The sequence below is a fragment of the Lutjanus erythropterus genome, chromosome 15 (assembly GCF_056507025.1).
Source record: "Lutjanus erythropterus isolate fLutEry1 chromosome 15, fLutEry1.hap2, whole genome shotgun sequence".
In the NCBI taxonomy this organism is placed as follows: Eukaryota; Metazoa; Chordata; class Actinopteri; order Lutjaniformes; family Lutjanidae; genus Lutjanus; species Lutjanus erythropterus.
In genome coordinates, this window is record NC_139331.1 from 1,792,874 (window position 1) to 1,808,702 (window position 15,829).

At 39.5% G+C, this 15,829-nt stretch overlaps 1 protein-coding gene across 1 annotated transcript in view; it reads left to right on the top strand.

Moving 5' to 3' along the window:
* The window catches only part of slc16a10 (solute carrier family 16 member 10), a 59,661-nt gene that overhangs the window by 1,462 nt on the left and 42,370 nt on the right, over positions 1-15,829 (top strand). The gene's annotated exons all lie outside the window — the stretch shown is intronic.

The window sequence follows — 15,829 nt, forward strand, 5'->3', positions numbered from 1 at the left end:
ACAGAACCTTAATTAGTATCGCTGGTAACATTCTGCTATTTCATATGTAAATGGATACTGTGAACAAGTTCTGCACACCTCCTCATTGAGTGTATCATTAATAACATAACAATAAATGACTTTGACAGCCTAAACCTTAAAGAGAAAATTCAGCGCTTTTCATGTGGGTGTCCTGTCAGTGTTGATGGTAACTAGTCAGCTGACACAGTTAATTCATCAGTGCTGCCATATTGACAGAGAAAGCTGAGTTCTCCTGCTGCAAACTCTGTAGTTCTTCCTGCATCCAGTGATGTCACTGGAAGAACTACATACGATTTATGTTTGGATTTCAATTTTCCTCCTTTAGGTAGGCAGGGGGTGTGCAAGATGAGTGTTTTTGTCACCTAACAGTGTGTTTTGGCCAACAAAGTAATAACTATAGACTTAAGATGGTGAAATACGGCAACATGAACATCAGAAGCTGGCATGCAGTGCATCCTGGTAAATGTAGGCAGCACAGCTTTGTGAGCAGGAGAACTCAGCTTTCTTGGTCTATATAGTACACCCTGAGGAATTTATTGTTTCACTTGACCACATTTACCATCAACACTGACTGGACATCCATATAAAAAGTGGTGAATTTTCCCTTTAACTTTCTATTTAAAGTCAGATTTGTTGACAACACATTGGCAGTGAATATGAATGATGGAAGAGTTTCCATTTTTCTCTGTATTCACACCCATTAAAAGCTTGTTTGAGTCATGAAGTGGTAGTGCACAGGTAGAACAGATTGGAGGTTCGGAATCAAGGAAAAGGTCACAGCCCTCTCCCTGCTGTGTGTGTGTGTGTGTGTGTGTGTGTGTGTGTCTGTGTCTGTGTCTGTGTGCTGTACAGACAGAGATATAGATGGCTTTAGCCCATGATTAATCCCCTATCTTGTTCTCCTGTGATATCTGTTACGATAAGATAGACTTTACTGTCCTAAAGGAAATGCTGTTAGAAGATACAAAATAGCATACAGTACAATACAGCTGCAATGATTAATTGATTAACAATCAATTATTAAATGAATTGCTAACTATTTAGATAATTGATTATTTGGTTTTGCTAATTTTGTAGGTAAAAGGTAAAAATTCTCTAATTCCTGCTTCTTAAATGTGAATTTTTATGTTATCTTTACTAATCCATGACAGTAAACTGAATATCTGTAGGTTGAGGGCAAAACAAGACATATGAGGATGTCATCTTGGGCTTTGGGATACACACATCTTTCACAGATTTTTTTTTAACATTTTCTGATAATTTATAGACTGAGCTGCCAATCAATTAATGAAGAAAGTTGCAGCTCTATAGTACATACACAGAACCACAGTGCCACCCTTCTCCAGAAAGCAGCAGTTTGTTGTGTTTGTGTTTAAGAGTATGACTGTGTGGATACCCCTTTTTCGTCTTGTCTAAAAGAGTTCAGGAATACACTGTCTGTAGACTAAAAATCTGCTTTAACATGATGAGGGGCTTAGTATTGGACAGATGCTATTATCACTGCGATCATATGAACATCTGCATTTTATTCATGCTGTTCTACTGTCCTGCTTGTCTGCCTTTAAAGGGATTGTTCACCCCAAATTCAAAAAAATACATATTTTTCCTCTTACCTGTAGAGCTATTTATTCATCCAGGTAGTTTTGGTATGCGCTGTAGACTTCTGGCTGTAATGGAATGAGATGGCACTCAGATTGTGGTGCTCAAAGTAGGGGTGGGCAGTGTCTACATAACTGACATATGATGATGTCCATGGTGAAACATAGCAAAGCAGGGCAGAAAAGCTGACTTGCTCATTCACCACCATGGTCACTGTCTCTTCCCGCTGTCACGATGAAGGTAACCTCCAACTGTCTCACTCAGCTGAGTAAACTCTGGCTCCCATCACCAGCTGATTAACTCTCACCCTGTGCCAGGTGTAAAATGCTCTTTTTCTCTACACTACGTCTGTGACATAGTTGTGTTGAGCCCCTGAAGCTTGAAACTGAGTTAGCTGGCCACCTATACTGAAGAAAACAATGGCATGATTTAAAGAAACACACTAACAGCGGCCTGGAGAAAAGAAACACCGCTGCCACAATGTAACCGTGAGTTTCATGTAGGAACTAATTTATCTCTACTAAACTACAGCCACCAACTATACCGAATTGTGAAGGAAGTGTTTATAGTACTCATAGACAAGAATCTTTTGCTTATGACAGCACAGGGTGTAGCACCCCTCTATACTGAGCTGTAACCTTTCCCTTCCCAGTTGTTGGGTTGGATTAGAATTATTTTGTAATACTTTTTAGATGCTTGCTATGATAAACAACATAATCAGAAGGCTGTTGTGGATTTGGGCTTCCAGTGTCGTCAAATTACTTCATCTTTCAACAGATACAATTATTTTATTATAGCTACTGTGTCTGACATAAATATACTCTCTGCAACTCAACCCACTGTGCACACACACACACACACACACACACACACACACACCCCTCCCCCAGTCACTAGAGTTCATTGGCGCTCTGTCTTGATGAGTGATGTCTTCCCCCAAGTGAGGCTGAAACAACTGGATGATGGGAATGTGGGGAGGAGGGGACGACAGTTGGACTCGAGGCTTATGCTTATGCAACTTCCACCAACAGTTTCACTCCTTTTTCTGTTTTCACAAGCGATATCAAGGCACTGGACACAGCTTTGTATGCTAAAGATAGCTGTAGTCTGACTCTTGAATGAGACCTAATGTAATATTGAGGGTATCTTTCCTATTTTGTGTGTCTCTTATCCCTTAATAGGACTGTTTTAATCGTTTGGGCCCAGAATGAGCATAGTGACTATAAGTGGAAGTTACAGATGAGAAAAACAAATGAGTCGAGTAAAAAAAAAAATCCATAATTTCCAATAAAATGCAGCTAAATCAAATAAATCTGAAAAGTTAGTCACTGTCAGTGATTAAAATGAGTGACTTTTACTGTGAAATAGAACACAATGTGTCATCTGGAGCTGGTCCAAATTCATCATGTTATGTAATCTCGCAGGCCTCTTTAAACCTTTGAACCTGGTTCCTTCTGGAATAGATTTGGTCCTAACAAAAGTGTTCTTAACTGCAGCTCTGGTTTGACTTTCTAGGTAGTTGAAATTCAGCAGAACTTGTCAAGGCACTTTTGTTGACCCAGTGAGGTTTGATTCCACAACAGGTCCATCATTGGTTCAAGAAAGAACCCGATTCATTCATCTTACTGCAGTAGTCACACAGCTGACTCATCTTTGTTTTGCTGCTCCTGGCTCTGGGTTTCATCTCCATAAGGCCTGTGGGGCTCAGATGCAGCTCTGCATCTTAAACATCACACACACAGGACCCTGCTACTTCCCAGCAGTGTCCCCTACGCCATTTTTTTTAACCTGAGCTCGGCCATACAACAATGAAAGCAATCATATCACACCCATACAGGGATCATAGTATACCTGTGTTAAATCATAATAAAAGTGGAAACTGAGGTCAGATCTATGGAGGTCAGGGTGGCGGATGGCTGTGCTGTGAGTTCATTTCTCATTGTAGACCTACAATCATGTTCACTTTTGTATTTCTAAGATCTTTCCTGTAAGTCAAGGGTTTTATTTATTTATTTTTCCCATAACCACCATCTTGTCCTAATGTTTCTGTAGTAGACTTGTGCAGATATTGTTGAGGGGGGTTTTAAAAAGGTGGCATTGGAGGTTAAAAAAAATGCTGTCATTTGGGTTATACAGGGCTTATCAGGACTGTACAATTTTCATCTTCACACAATTGAAATGACTAGTTTTTTTGTTTGTTCCAACCAAAATTACAGGACCTAAACCTCCCTCAGATCACGGCCTAGATTAAACTGCTGAATCTTGTTCCAACTGAAAGAGGTGGTCTTAGTCTGGATCAAAATGAACAATGGTTTGGTTTGTTTCTAGTGTGAAAACATATTTTAGATGGTTCAGACTTTCAGATCAATTAAATGAAGGTCTGGCAGGTTACTGTCAGAACTGGAAGAAGGAAAACGACACAACAAAACAAAGTGAGAAAATGCAGAAGAAGAAAGCAAATAAAAATTGCTGTATTTAAAATACTAAAAATGCTTTGCAAATGTTTTATGAGGAAAAAAAAACATTTAACACTTTTGTCAAGCCTCATTGAACGACACAATGCATTTTAGTGAGTAATGTGAATTACTGAATGAAAACATAACTTTGGTTTGTTTACAAGAAAACTCCACCGGGCACCTTGTTAGCTTTGTGCAACATCAAGTCTTCTGTGTGAACACCATGTGCAGTATGTTTTCCTCATCTTTGTGCTCTTATTTTGTAATCTGTTGTGAGAGCTGCATCATTGCCAGCTGTCATCCAGCTGTCATCCTGCACCCAAAGCTGTAAAGCTAGTTGGTCCTGCTGTCAGTGCTTCATTTATTCATAAATGGTTTTCATCAAAGCAGAATGCCAAGGATTTCTAGTCAAGTTTTGTAGTTTCCTGGATTGTATTAATTGCTGTGTCATGGGGTATGTTTCACTTACTGCATACCTTCTTTGAAAGGTCTGTCAGGCTTTGTTTTCCTTGGACACACCAGCAGACGGCAGTTTTCTCTTCTCTAGTATGACATAACCATCTTGGTATGAACCACAGAAATTGATGAGTTTTCTCAGTTATCTGTGTGTGTTAAGTCTCGATCAGTGATGGTAATATAATCTCTACCACACCCAGTAACATAATGCAGAATTTTACCATCATCTCTGCTTTAGATTATACATCTGCAGCTGAACTGAAGACTTATGACACATTTAGATTTGAAGGCTCAGGTTTAAATTTAGTCGCTGTCTTGCATTTCCGATGACAATAACAATGCATTTCCTACCATGCCCTGTTTTTCCTGCACTAGCCCACCTCCTGACGTGAGAGCACATTGATTTGCTTGTTTTTCCTAAACCTGTTTGCGTGTTCCCAAAGAGAATGTGAAGTGCTGCTTCAACCAAGACGACCCTGCTCCCCAGCAGATCTTCCTGTCCTGAGAGGAGGTGTGATGGGCAGTATTGGCTTGTTGAGTGGTTTTGAAGTGTAGAAATAGTAGGAGGCAATGGGAGGGTCCAGCTGCCTTGATAAAAATCATGAATCATTCTAATGGAAGCTCTTTCCTTCCAACACAGGTATTTTTGTCTCAGTGAGATCAGGAGAAAATTGTAGGTTTTAATTGACAGAACTCAGTGAGACCATAATGAACTCTATTTATATTTGATATATATAATTAGCACTGGGAAGACCACAAAATGATTTGATTACCTTTTTTGAGCTTTCATACCGGTTATTAGGAATGACTTATAGCTGGACAAATTTAATCTCTGTTTATCATCTTGCATAATCAAATTAACATAATTGGCATTATATATATATGTGTGTATGTATTCACACTCACACACACACAAATAAATAATAAAATTGGCTGACCAGATATTGGTAAGGCTCTACATATACCATGATTATTTTCCTTTTTCTGCTTGATATTATTGTGTAGTTTAGGTTTTGGACCGCTTGTCAGACAACAAAAGCTATTTCACCTTGAACTCTGTCAGCTTGTGATGGGTATTTCTCTACTTTTTGGCATTTTATAGGCTAAACTGATGTAAAAATTTAGACCCTTAGTGTTTCACACTGTTTGAAAGAGGAACTACCCACCATATCCTGACATGACCTCACCTATCTGTACACCCAGTTTATCTTAAGATAGCAGTTTCCCCTTGTCAGCCCCTCCATCTGTAGTCTGCACGTATGGCTGTATAGGATAAATGTAGTAGGTACTGCTGGGTCATGACAGTTCAGACCAACTGAAGATCAATGAGTATGATTTTTATTTTAGCAGCATTTTAGCAGTGTGACTTTAATGTAAGTGGGTTGTTTTTGGCACAAGTGGGACTATCTTAGAGGTACAAGGCTGACCCATCTGTGCTTGAGATATGAGACTACTTTGACCATGAATAATGACATTAAAAAGCCATGGGGCTGCGATGTTCACAAGCTTGAAAGATCACCAGAAATTACATGTACAAAGTAAAGATTTGGCCTTCTGAAAGTGGAGCAGTGTTCAGTCTAAGAGTTGTGCTTCTATGTGGTTGTGGTCCAGTATGCTTTCAGTGAGGTGTAATATCCCAGTACACATTATAGTGATACCTCATGTTCTCATTTTATGGTGAGTCACTTTGTTTTGGGGACAGTTCTGTCTGGTTTAATTCTACTTTATTTATTCCATATAGGTGCAATATAAATAAAAGGTACAATGTCACAAAGCACAAGCAGTACTGGATATTCCTTCATCACTGACTGTGGGACTGAAATATGGGCAGTTACATGTTGAAAACCCCTTTGAGCTCCCTGTGTTGTGAGACCCAGTAGAGGATATACCAATGGACATGTGGCAACATGCTTCTTCTCACATTTATACTCAAATGCTGTTGGAGCAGCATACCTTCACATGAAGACACCCCTTTCTCTTCTAACTGGTATTTTGCACATGAAAGGGATGAAATGGACTAGTGTATCTAACACTAAATCACCAAACATTGTCATTTTAAGGGATAATTTCAGTTTGGGGAGTTCATACTGACTTCCCACCTTTCAAATATTAAAGCAACATTACGCAAGAATTGGTATTTTTTGCAATTTTTGCACCCTGAAAGGGTTGTAAACAAATTGTTTGTCTCAAGGCCTTTATTTAAATCCGAACAATTGTACAGTGCACTGTGTTTCACATGTAGGGGTAGGTACTGAAATTTGGTATTCAACGGCAGGATAATTAAAGACTGGAGTATTAATAAGCTCTGACATTTAAGTTTTGATGTAATTTATTATCACACAGCTGCAGTATCTCTGCTCTATGTGTCAGTGCAGCTCCAGCATACACAGACATACATATGCACACACACACAGGAGGTGAGTGCATTTCTCTTACCCTGTCTGTGTCTTATCTGTTGACCGTCTTCATCAACAGAATGTTTTATAAAGTCACCCCAAAACCCAACTCGCGTATTGGGTAGGGATCCACCGATTGACCGGCCAGAGACCAGAACCAGACGTTTTTTTGCATGACCGGCCCTGACTGGTGACCAGCTAGTCAGCATCACATATCCGATTCTGTGCCCATCATTGTCACGCACATGTTCTGCACAATGGTCACGTCATGCGCGCAGCAGACGAACTGACTATGATGTCACACCCACCACCACGCTGATCACAGCTACACACACTCAGACACATGCCTGCATGAAGTTGGTGTCAGCAATCGACAGTCTACAACGAGACGGAGCAGCTGACAGCTGATGTTGCAGAACAGTCCTAAACTTTGTAGGTCTTCATGCTAATGTTAGCCAGCAGCAGACTGCTGTTCACAGAGGGACAGTTAAAATCTCACCTCCTGTTCTGGCTGAAGAATAAACAGCCTGTGTTGATGTGTCTCCTCAAACATTTTCTCATCCAGACTTTTCTGCATCTGTTGCACCGTGTCTATCTCTAGTTTTATTACATCTGCTTCCACATGAGATCACATGAAATCACAACCCATGAAATCCCATGAGATTCCATGATCTCATGAGATCGCATTCCCCCATTCATAATCTTAATATAAAACTATAATAAGGTCTGGCTGTAACCCGGAGGACTTTGGAGAAAATGTTAACTAGTATTTAATGAATATTTAATAGTCAGTGTCTTATTATGAACATCCAATTTAATTTTTACAAGTAAAGTTGCAAACATGTTTGTGAATGCTGTCAATTACAGTTCTTAGAAAGGCTGAAAATCGGTATCATAGGCCTGTGCGGTATACTGGTTCATACTGAAAACTGGTCTTTATTTTTGTTATTAAAATAATATTACTTTTAATTTTTGACACACAGTGTGGCTGAGTAGCAGCAGCAGCTCTGCTCGCAGGTTTGTCTGTATATGTGCTTAATGTGGTCACATGTTTCTCCAGTTGAGTGAATATATATCAGCTTATTCTCTCACAGTCTACATTCATCTGTCCGACTTTACTGATATAAACATCCGGGGTTGCCAGGGCGATTGGGGCATACGCGCTGGGCGAGAGGGGCTGCCGTCTGACAGAGCCGCAGCCCTGACTAGTGGCGTTCGGCTGCATAAAATCTTAGAGGCAACAGATAACAGGCATCATGCATGAATGAAATATTGATAAATATTGTAAATATTTTATTTTAAAATATTTTAAACTACTAGTATTTCTGGTGTTGACTAGTGTGGATGGGGATGTTTAATCATATAGTCGTCCCTGCCATGTGATGGTAACCATACTTTGAAGGGGTCATGCTTTTAACTGTGTCTGGACATGAAAAAAAAAACATGATACTGTCCTTATGACAGTAAAATGGGCTGTTTAAAGACAATCAACTGCAGTAATTATTTTCTCATTAGAAGAAAATGTGGGTAAGAAGACTGTTGCATGAAAAAAAAATTACCGTCAAATACCATATGAACCGATATGATTAAAAAAAAAAAAAGTGATACGAAAATTTTGTCATATGGCCCAGCCCTACGGTATCGTCCAAAATCGGAATCAGCAGGTCAGACCCTAAAAAAAATCGGAAATTTTAATCTTTCTGTGCGGAGTTTGCGTGTTCTCGCCGTGTCTGTGTGGGTTCTCTCTGGGTTCTCCAGCTTCCTCCCACAGTCCAAAGACATGCATGCTAGGTTAATTGGTGACTCTAAATTGCCCGTAGGTGTGAATGTGAGTGTGAGTGGTTGTCTGTCTCTGTGTGTCAGCCCTGTGATGAACTGGCGACTTGTCCAGGGTGACCCCCCCTCCTCTTGCCCAATGTCAGCTGGGATCCAGCAGCCCACGACCCTTACGGAATAAGCCGTTTCAGAAAATGAATGAATGAATGAATGAAATTGGAATCGGCCAAGGAAACTGAAATTGGTGCATCTCTAAATTTGGTTTTTTTCCACATTCAAATTCACCTGCAATTCAGTTTCACAGCAGCAGAGTGGCTGCATGTGGAGGAGACTTGTTCATGACGGAGTCCATTAAAACAGTCGAAATTAATATGGTGCTAAATGACATCAACATCAGCCAGGTGCACTTATAACATTAAACAACAGTGTAAGGAGGCCTTTATATTAAACAGGAGAATCTGTGTTACACAAGTTACACAGTGCAAGAGCAGGCGTTCAGGGCACTGAGTGGGAGTGAAATAGGCTTGATTTACCCTATTACAAGGCACTGTAGCATCAGACTGATGTTGAAGCCTTTAAGGTAAAATCGTATATAATGCTGCTTTAGGGATAAAGGTATGAGTTATGGAGTTAATTAACAGCTTCTCAAAAAGTTTTATGAAAGTAAAAGTATCTTATTTTCTTGTTAATTTCACCATCCATGAGAATCTGTCTCAGCGTATCAGTTTGTGGTGGCATTTGAAATTCTTTCAGAAATGAAAAACTCCCCCAGGGTCTGTTTTAATCAAATTAGTGTGGCCCATGTGTGTCCTTTGACTCTGGGGACCATGACCTGCCTGTTGTTGAAGGGCTACTGCTGGACACAGTGAAAAAACACTCATGGCCTGTCAGGGAGAATGAAGATGAATATGACCAGATCCCTAGCTGTTACAGCTGATCTCAAGTCTCAGGCAGAAGCTGCCATGTGAGAGCTCAGGATGCTATTTAGTTGACCTGTGGCACAACATGGCACCGACCACAACCACACAGACAGTACAGTTAAATGTATTATTTTGATAGATTTACTTAAGTTTGTATGATTTAATTTTAATTTCCTGTCCTGATTAGGCAGTAAATTACTTCTTTGCAGCCCCACAGAGCTCACAATTATTCCATTAACTAACACTAAGCTGAATGAGACTTTAGATGGATTCTTTATGATTAAGGAGATTTAAACATGAAAAAAAAACACATTTGCTGTTAGGCCTGAGTTTTTGTCTCAGTGGTATCTCTGGCCAGACCTCCTCTGACTGTGATCACACCCCTCAAACCAAAGACAGAACCTGTTTTAACAGCACCAAGGCCTATTCTAACACATTATCAACACTAAAAACCATTGCTAAGCTTCCGACAATTACATTTTTACAGTTTGCTGAGAGAAAATGCCAGTTACACTTGTATGGTCTTTTGGCACGAAGTCATTTGACAGGATCAAGTGAGACGTTGGGGTTTCTCTAATAAGACACTTCCCGTAGATCGCTGGCTCCCACCCTTTTTTGTCTGACGTATATACACATAAATGTTTATCATTACAATTTTTTCAGACTGTTACTGTTCAAGTTGATTCTGTCAGCTCTACTTTGCCTTTTTACCACTAACACAGGAGAAGCTGGATGTTTCAACCATTTATTTGTTCTTTTTAGCCAGCTGTTTCATCCACTTTTCATCCACTTACCCATTATTTTTAACTTATTTCAGCCATCTATCCATAACTAGCTAACTATCTGAACCATTTTGTTCTTTACTTTTAGCCAACTATCTCAATCATTTATCCATTACGATTAGCTAATTATTTTGGCCATTTATCTATTACTTTTAGCTAACTGTTTCAACTACTTACTACTAACTGTTTGACTCCTTACTACTAGCTAACTCAGTATGTGGATGTACTATATACTGCATTTAAAAAAAAAAAAAAAAAAGCAAACAAAAACAAATTGTAATTGCTGTTTTCTCAAATTAAGTAAGCTGCTCCACAATCTTTCCACTTACCCCCTGGCAACTGCAGAGGTACCCCCTAAGCTGACAGACATCCTGAGCTCTCACATGGCAGCTTTTGCCTTCTCTAGTGCCAAAGATCCTGCGTAGGAAACTGGGAAATCGGAAATCATAATCAACCAATCATAATGCGTAATGCTGGGGCGGGGAGGTCCAGCCCATAGATTGGCTTGAACTGTTCAGTTCAGTGGCCTTCACATCTGCATTACAGGCTCTGGTTCCCTCCCTGTGGGAATGCCAGATGGGGTTAGTCCTGGGCCTTGTGCCATAAAAACCATTTGCCTGCCGTCTGATGTCAGAGTAGCTCTGACCTCTGGACCAAACAGAGACTTTAGAGTTGTGCTGTTTTGATGAATTTGAAGTAACCTGAACTTTTGTGCCTGACTGATGTTCATGTCAATAACAAGAAGTCATCTGACCATATTTTGGTTGAGTATTATTTTGTGTGAAAGGAAGAATGTCAGATGAAGCTGATGTTTTGTCCCTGGATGTGAAACTGACACACTGACTGTACAGCTAAGTTGAAAATATTATTTCAGTATCTCTGTGTGTGAGGGTCTGTTATGCTGAGTTTGAGGTAGCCAAGATGTGTGTTTCATGATCACTTACACACACAGTGAGCAACTCCACTGCAACTGTGCAGCTGACGTGCCAGTAATTGGTTGGAGTTTGACCTGCCTCCGCCAACATTAAAAGAAACATAGTCAAAATGCGGCAGCTATAAATCTGCCAACAAGCAATATGACCCTGACCCCGGTGTGTTTGTGCAGACTCTTCTACATATTAACAAGAGGGAATACGTTTGTTTCCCCATGGTGCTGCTAGTAAACTCTTTTCCTGTCACGAGAGAGAAATCACATTTTTTATTATGAAACAATCTCATACAGTCTTTGTCCACTTGCTGTACAGCAACCTGTCCTTTCAGGCAGAACCCATTGAAGTTTGATCAGATCAGAGAAGAAGGACTCCCTGTGGGAGGCCTTCCTCTCTCTTTGCTGTCTAGTTTTTACACACTTTGGATTTCTTCTGCCTTGTCCTAATTCTTTTCAGCTCAACACAAAGTACCACTGTCAGTTTAGCTAATCTATAAAACCTGGTTTTATAGGTCTGAGCTATTTTTAAAAAAAATCTAATTGCCAAGAAATAGAATAACGCATGGAAATGCTATCCAGTATATGATTTGTGTCCATCAACTGACTGAAAGAAAAGACATGAATAGTCCTGCATCAAAACGATGTTGTCTAACTTTTGCTGAACAGCAAGAACTGTGGAAAAAGTGTCAACTACTGAATACAAGAGGGAGAGGCAGTGAACTTACTCAGTAATGACAGTTAAGAATCAACATGAAATATTATGTTTCCTTACATCAGCTAACTTTATCCACCCTGAGCAACTGGTCATGATAATAAATAGGCTTGGGCAGTATGTCTTTTTTCATAATTTAATACCTTCCTGACATTTCACCAGGGTATATGATATATGACGGTATTTGTGTGATAAAAAAACAAACAGCTACGTTTGTTTACTTATTGTGACGTCAGTGAGCTGCCATTTTGCAGTTATTGCAGTGGGCAGAAACTCTGAGGCAAAGTTAAGTAGCAAAGAGAGTATCTATTAGCACAGGGTTGCCAACTCTCACGCATCTGGCGTGATAGTCACGCATTCAGTCTAGATGTCAGTGTCCAGTCTTTCATTACGTTTCTGCCAGCCTTATTCAACTGGCTACAAGAAGATGTAGATGTAGACACACCTGATCATATGCCATCAAACTATTCTGAAAAATTATATCAACAACGATGTTGGTTGCTGGCAAAACACCGTGCTAGCAGACTTTGCGTCCTGTCTGCTGCCCTGTATGAAGTTAGTTTTAAAGGGAAATTCTGTCGTCAGTTTAAGCCATGGTCAAACACATCGTAACACGAGTAAGACCCCCCCTCGAGAGATCAAGTTTGCCGACCGCTAGCTTCTCTGACTGATTTCTCTTCACCTTCGTGCTGTTTCCTCACTCTTGATGAGATAAACAAACCCGACATCACGTCAAATCTCACGTTTGTTTAAATGATTTTCTCCTGCAAATACGTAAAGTTAAAAATGCTCAACTGCGCTCATTTCCCTGCCAGCACTCGACAAGTTATAAACTGATATTCAAGATACATAAGAACTCTTATTGCTTTTCCATTAAGTAATAATCATAAATTTTCTTCCTTGAGCTGTGGAATTCCGCTGCACTCATCAGGGCTCCCCGACAAACAAGCAAGCGGCTGGAGGAGAGTGGGTGAGTTGTGTTTGGTCTCTTTGCAAAACAAACCTGGCAAAGCTAGCAGATGTTTGATGACTCGTACTACGTGCTGGGACCCTATATGTACTGTTGATGATGTGAGGTGCTGTTCTGAGCATTATTTGTGGCTATGAGTGGCTTTTTGGTTGCGGTTTGCGCGTGGAGACATACACAGCTGTGTATTGCTATCGTGTGGTCTATGCTGAAGTTGGTACAACTAGAGAAGCTAGTAGGGGTAGTGAAAAAAATCGATTATTAATTAATCACGATTATGTTATGGACGAGTATGAATCGATTATTACATTTTCAAAAATCTATTATTTTTTGCATTATTTTATTTTGCAAAAATGTTATCCCGCGGTCAACAGAAGTTAAACGTCACCCGAGTGCGCCCAGTGATCCACGGACCACATGTGAGCATCATAGTTTTACTGTCACTGTTACTTTTGTATAAGTTATAATACCCGAAATCTCAATGCAGAGTTGCAGTGAACAGACAGGACAGATGCTGCTGTGTGCAGCGCATCTCTGTGAAGAGCGACTGATTTAAAAGCTGTCACATCGCCTTGAGTGAAATCCAGACCATAACTTTTTTCACTGATGTAACTCTGCTATCACCAAAGAAACAGATCATAAAACTGTGATGTTCATTGAAACTTTGGTGATATCAGCTGTCTTAACTTCTACACAGCTCCTCTCTGCTCACCGGTGCAGCTCTGTCTCGCCCCGTCTGTGACACAGTGTGTCTACTGATTGATCATGACTTCTAACCAATCAGATGTGCTGTAGGCGGGACATTGAGCCAGACTACAGAGCATAGTTGTGTATTATACTGTACAGTGTATAATGATCTAATGTATGTATAGTATATACATAGTACAGCACTGTATAAGTTTGAAGTTTTTAATATTATTACCATTATCATTACTATTATCATTATTATTACATTACATAACTGTGGTGATAATTACAGACAGACAGATCAAAGACAAGTACATTTTTAAAATAATTTAACCCTAATCCCACCACTTTTTTCTTTTTTGCACTACACAGGAAGTGCTTTGAGTTGTTACTCAATAAAAGAGTTAAGTAATTCAGCAACTGACTGTTTTTTTTAATGGTGCAATAACTTTGTGGTGTATTTTGGGTTACTGTTGTCAAATGGAAAATCAATAATTGCTAATTGAGAATCGTTAATAATTGAAAGTCGGTTGGCAATCGAATCAGGACCTCAATAATCATAATCGAATCGAATTGGGAAATTCAGACAAATTAGCCACCCCTAGAAGCTAGCATCTGGCAAACTTGATCTCTCGAGGGGGGGTCTTACTTGGTGTCACGGTGTGTTTGACCATGGCTTAAACTTACGCCGGAATTTCCCTTTAACATTGCCAGCTTGCCTAGCAAACATCCACACGCAACACAAAGACAACATAGACGTTAGCTAGTGCTTACGAACACAGACAAACAATACAATCAGTTAAATTACTTAAAAACATTGTACCTTTATGAAAATGCCGGGAACAAATAGTCATGAAGGGAGATATCTGGTCGAAAGTGATGTCCTTTTATTCAGTTGTAGAATACTGTAGATATTATGTTGAAGGTTAAAATTTATGTAACCAATTGGTTAATAATAAATGGGTCAGTTTTTCTCATACCTACTGTTCTCTGTTTGAGTAACATCAAGCCTTTTCTAACATTCTACACTACAAAATAAGTAATAAAAGTATGTATGATTCGTGCTGATATCGGATCGGATCGGTATCGGCCAATACTCAAGGCTGCAATATCAGTATTGTATTGGAAGTGAAAATGTTGTATGGGGACATCCCTACAGACAACTAATCGATTTAATTGAGAAAATGATTGACAGATTAACTACAATGAACTAATAAAAATAGTTCCACAAAGATGTTGTCTGAGGAATCTGATGTTTAGGCCAGGATATCTCTAAAAAATTATTGTGTTTCCTGCAATATGAAAATCGCAGTAGGCCTTATTGTGGTTTTGATAAAATTTTGAATAATTGTTCAGCTTGTTTATATCTGTCTGTCTGTAATCAGACCTCTCTTGTAAACCCTAGTAGAGTGCTGCCTCACCAATACTTTGCTAAGTATTTGGCATGCAGCACCACGGCATCTTTATAAAAGCTGTTAAAGGATTTGTACGACCAAAGCAAATAATCAGGTTTCTCCAGCAGGTCCACTCAACCTAAAAAGGTTAAAAAAAACCAAACAGTGTAAATGGTCTGTAAGAATTCAAGTCACTGACAGAAGTCATGGACAATCAGATTCTTAAAGGAATAGTTTGGCGTTTTGGTGAAATGCACTTTTTTCCTCTTTGGCAGAGTGTTAAAAAGATTGACACGAGTGTCATATTTGTCTGTTGAAGTCAAGATGAAACAGCATTTTGAGAAAATCGATCCTCCATATCATGACATATTTCCAAGTGAAACAGGATAGATAGGTGAGACATAACATGGGATGGAATTTGATTTGATGGTTTGTTGAAATTGGCTGGTTCGAGCCTATGTAATGACACACTTGTGCTTACAGTGCACATCTTTTACAGGAAGAATACATGATTGGATTTAAAAAGAAATCTTTTTTTTTTTGTATCTCACTTGTTTAAAGTTCCCATGAAACAGATAACAGAGTAACAAAGCAACACATAAAGCTACCTTTCCATCTTCCAGCTACCTTTCCTGTTAGTCTTAGAGGTTAACAAGAGGTAAACTAATGCTATCTGTCCATTGGGAAACTTCACAGAGAAAACCAGAAAATGTTTTCTCCATAAAGTATGATCCA